Source organism: Staurois parvus, unplaced genomic scaffold, assembly GCF_062004578.1.
Source record: "Staurois parvus isolate SC_StPar_1 unplaced genomic scaffold, SC_StPar_1.0 ptg002476l, whole genome shotgun sequence".
Lineage (NCBI taxonomy): Eukaryota > Metazoa > Chordata > Amphibia > Anura > Ranidae > Staurois > Staurois parvus.
In genome coordinates, this window is record NW_028320272.1 from 78,575 (window position 1) to 84,446 (window position 5,872).

Below are 5,872 nucleotides of genomic sequence, written 5' to 3' on the forward strand. Positions count from 1 at the left end.
TATTGTGAATGATGAGTCGTGTGTCTGTATAATGGGATCATCTACATACAATGAGCGAGGAGTGACTGAGGATCCTGCATATTGTGAATGATGAGTCGTGTCTCTGTATAATGGGATCATCTACATACAATGAGCGAGGAGTGACTGGGGATCCTGCATAATGTGAATGATGAGTCCTGTGTCTGTATAATGATATCATCTACATACAATGAGCGAGGAGTGACTGAGGATCCTGCATATTGTGAATGATGAGTCGTGTGTCTGTATAATGGGATCATCTACATACAATGAGCGAGGAGTGACTGAGGATCCTGCATATTGTGAATGATGAGTCGTGTCTCTGTATAATGGGAACATCTACATACAATGAGCGAGGAGTGACTGGGGATCCTGCATATTGTGAATGATGAGTCGTGTCTCTGTATAATGGGATCATCTACATACAATGAGCGAGGAGTGACTGGGGATCCTGCATATTGTGAATGATGAGTCGTGTCTCTGTATAATGATATCATCTCCATACAATGAGCGAGGAGTGAATGAGGATCCTGCATATTGTGAATGATGAGTCGTGTCTCTGTATAATGTGATCATCTACATACAATGAGCGAGGAGTGACTGGGGATCCTGCATATTGTGAATGATGAGTCGTGTCTCTGTATAATGATATCATCTCCATACAATGAGCGAGGAGTGAATGAGGATCCTGCATATTGTGAATGATGAGTCGTGTCTCTGTATAATGGGAACATCTACATACAATGAGCGAGGAGTGACTGGGGATCCTGCATATTGTGAATGATGAGTCGTGTCTCTGTATAATGTGATCATCTACATACAATGAGCGAGGAGTGACTGGGGATCCTGCATATTGTGAATGATGAGTCATGTCTCTCTATAATGTGATCATCTACATACAATGAGCGAGGAGTGACTGAGGATCCTGCATATTGTGAATGATGAGTCGTGTCTCTGTATAATGATATCATCTACATACAATGAGCGAGGAGTGACTGGGGATCCTGCATATTGTGAATGATGAGCAGTGTCTGTATAATGGAATCATCTACATACAATGAGCGAGGAGTGACTGAGGATCCTGCATAATGTGAATGATGAGTCGTGTGTCTGTATAATGATATCATCTACATACAATGAGCGAGGAGTGACTGAGGATCCTGCATATTGTGAATGATGAGTCGTGTCTCTGTATAATGGGATCATCTACATACAATGAGCGAGGAGTGACTGAGGATCCTGCATATTGTGAATGATGAGTCGTGTCTCTGTATAATGGGAACATCTACATACAATGAGCGAGGAGTGACTGGGGATCCTGCATATTGTGAATGATGAGTCGTGTCTCTGTATAATGGGATCATCTACATACAATGAGCGAGGAGTGACTGGGGATCCTGCATAATGTGAATGATGAGTCGTGTCTCTGTATAATGATATCATCTACATACAATGAGCGAGGAGTGACTGAGGATCCTGCATATTGTGAATGATGAGTCGTGTCTCTGTATAATGAGATCATCTACATACAATGAGCGAGGAGTGACTGAGGATCCTGCATATTGTGAATGATGAGTCGTGTCTCTGTATAATGGGATCATCTACATACAATGAGCGAGGAGTGACTGAGGATCCTGCATATTGTGAATGATGAGTCGTGTCTCTGTATAATGGGAACATCTACATACAATGAGCGAGGAGTGACTGGGGATCCTGCATATTGTGAATGATGAGTCGTGTCTCTGTATAATGGGATCATCTACATACAATGAGCGAGGAGTGACTGGGGATCCTGCATATTGTGAATGATGAGTCGTGTCTCTGTATAATGGGATCATCTACATACAATGAGCGAGGAGTGACTGAGGATCCTGCATATTGTGAATGATGAGCAGTGTCTGTATAATGGGATCATCTACATACAATGAGCGAGGAGTGACTGAGGATCCTGCATATTGTGAATGATGAGTCGTGTGTCTGTATAATGTGATCATCTACATACAATGAGCGAGGAGTGACTGGGGATCCTGCATATTGTGAATGATGAGTCGTGTCTCTGTATAATGGGATCATCTACATACAATGAGCGAGGAGTGACTGAGGATCCTGCATATTGTGAATGATGAGTCGTGTCTCTCTATAATGGGATCATCTACATACAATGAGCGAGGAGTGACTGAGGATCCTGCATATTGTGAATGATGAGTCGTGTCTCTGTATAATGGAATCATCTACATACAATGAGCGAGGAGTGACTGAAGATCCTGCATATTGTGAATGATGAGTCGTGTGTCTGTATAATGGGATCATCTACATACAATGAGCGAGGAGTGACTGAGGATCCTGCATATTGTGAATGATGAGTCGTGTCCCTGTATAATGGGATCATCTACATACAATGAGCGAGGAGTGACTGAGGATCCTGCATATTGTGAATGATGAGTCGTGTCTCTGTATAATGGGATCATCTACATACAATGAGCGAGGAGTGACTGAGGATCCTGCATATTGTGAATGATGAGTCGTGTCTCTCTATAATGGGATCATCTACATACAATGAGCGAGGAGTGACTGAGGATCCTGCATATTGTGAATGATGAGTCGTGTCTCTCTAAAATGTGATCATCTACATACAATGAGCGAGGAGTGACTGAGGATCCTGCATATTGTGAATGATGAGTCCTGTCTCTGTATAATGGGATCATCTACATACAATGAGCGAGGAGTGACTGGGGATCCTGCATATTGTGAATGATGAGTCGTGTGTCTGTATAATAGGATCATATACATACAATGAGCGAGGAGTGACTGAGGATCCTGCATAATGTGAATGATGAGTCGTGTCTCTGTATAATGGGATCATCTACATACAATGAGCGAGGAGTGACTGGGGATCCTGCATATTGTGAATGATGAGTCGTGTCTCTGTATAATGATATCATCTACATACAATGAGCGAGGAGTGACTGAGGATCCTGCATATTGTGAATGATGAGTCGTGTGTCTGTATAATGTGATCATCTACATACAATGAGCGAGGAGTGACTGAGGATCCTGCATATTGTGAATGATGAGTCGTGTGTCTGTATAATGGGATCATCTACATACAATGAGCGAGGAGTGACTGAGGATCCTGCATATTGTGAATGATGAGTGGTGTCCCTCTATAATGTGATCATCTCCATACAATGAGCGAGGAGTGACTGAGGATCCTGCATAATGTGAATGATGAGTCGTGTCTCTGTATAATGGGATCACCTACATACAATGAGCGAGGAGTGACTGGGGATCCTGCATATTGTGAATGATGAGTCGTGTCTCTGTATAATGGGATCATCTACATACAATGAGCGAGGAGTGACTGAGGATCCTGCATATTGTGAATGATGAGTCGTGTCTCTGTATAACGGGATCATCTCCATACAATGAGCGAGGAGTGACTGAGGATCCTGCATATTGTGAATGATGAGTCGTGTATCTGTATAATGGGAACATCTACATACAATGAGCGAGGAGTGACTGAGGATCCTGCATATTGTGAATGATGAGTCGTGTCTCTGTATAATGGGATCATCTACATACAATGAGCGAGGAGTGACTGAGGATCCTGCATATTGTGAATGATGAGCAGTGTCCCTGTATAATGGGATCATCTACATACAATGAGCGAGGAGTGACTGGGGATCCTGCATATTGTGAATGATGAGTCGTGTCTCTGTATAATGGGATCATCTACATACAATGAGCGAGGAGTGACTGGGGATCCTGCATATTGTGAATGATGAGTCGTCTCTGTATAATGGGATCATCTACATACAATGAGCGAGGAGTGACTGGGGATCCTGCATATTGTGAATGATGAGTCGTGTCTCTGTATAATGATATCATCTACATACAATGAGCGAGGAGTGACTGGGGATCCTGCATATTGTGAATGATGAGTCGTGTCTCTGTATAATGGAATCATCTACATACAATGAGCGAGGAGTGACTGAGGATCCTGCATATTGTGAATGATGAGTCGTGTGTCTGTATAATGGGATCATCTCCATACAATGAGCGAGGAGTGACTGAGGATCCTACATACTGTGAATGATGAGTCGTGTGTCTGTATAATGGGATCATCTACATACAATGAGCGAGGAGTGACTGAGGATTCTGCATAATGTGAATGATGAGTCGTGTCTCTGTATAATGTGATCATCTACATACAATGAGCGAGGAGTGACTGAGGATCCTGCATATTGTGAATGATGAGTCGTCTCTGTATAATGGGATCATCTACATACAATGAGCGAGGAGTGACTGAGGATCCTGCATATTGTGAATGATGAGTCGTGTCTCTGTATAATGATATCATCTACATACAATGAGCGAGGAGTGACTGAGGATCCTGCATATTGTGAATGATGAGTCGTGTCTCTGTATAATGGGATCATCTACATACAATGAGCGAGGAGTGACTGGGGATCCTGCATATTGTGAATGATGAGTCGTGTCTCTGTATAATGGGATCATCTACATACAATGAGCGAGGAGTGACTGAGGATCCTGCATATTGTGAATGATGAGTCGTGTCTCTCTATAATGGGATCATCTACATACAATGAGCGAGGAGTGACTGAGGATCCTGCATATTGTGAATGATGAGCAGTGTCTGTATAATGGGATCATCTACATACAATGAGCGAGGAGTGACTGAGGATCCTGCATATTGTGAATGATGAGTCGTGTCCCTGTATAATGGGATCATCTACATACAATGAGCGAGGAGTGACTGAGGATCCTGCATATTGTGAATGATGAGTCGTGTCTCTGTATAATGGGATCATCTACATACAATGAGCGAGGAGTGACTGAGGATCCTGCATATTGTGAACGATGAGTCGTGTCTCTCTATAATGGGATCATCTACATACAATGAGCGAGGAGTGACTGAGGATCCTGCATATTGTGAATGATGAGTCGTGTCTCTGTATAATGGGATCATCTACATACAATGAGCGAGGAGTGACTGGGGATCCTGCATATTGTGAATGATGAGTCGTGCCTCTGTATAATGGGATCATCTACATACAATGAGCGAGGAGTGACTGAGGATCCTGCATATTGTGAATGATGAGTCGTGTCTCTGTATAATGGGATCATCTACATACAATGAGCGAGGAGTGACTGGGGATCCTGCATATTGTGAATGATGAGTCGTGTGTCTGTATAATGGGATCACCTACATACAATGAGCGAGGAGTGACTGAGGATCCTGCATATTGTGAATGATGAGTCGTGTCTCTGTATAATGGGATCACCTACATACAATGAGCGAGGAGTGACTGGGGATCCTGCATATTGTGAATGATGAGTCGTGTGTCTGTATAATGGGATCACCTACATACAATGAGCGAGGAGTGACTGAGGATCCTGCATATTGTGAATGATGAGTCATGTCTCTCTATAATGTGATCATCTACATACAATGAGCGAGGAGTGACTGAGGATCCTGCATATTGTGAATGATGAGTCGTGTGTCTGTATAATGATATCATCTACATACAATGAGCGAGGAGTGACTGAGGATCCTGCATATTGTGAATGATGAGTCGTGTCCCTGTATAATGGGATCATCTACATACAATGAGCGAGGAGTGACTGAGGATCCTGCATATTGTGAATGATGAGTCGTGTCTCTGTATAATGGGATCATCTACATACAATGAGCGAGGAGTGACTGAGTATCCTGCATATTGTGAATGATGAGTGTCATGTGTCTGGATGGTGGACTCACTGACATATAATGAGCGAGGAGTGACTGAGGATCCTGCATATTGTGAATGATGAGTCGTGTCTCTGTATAATG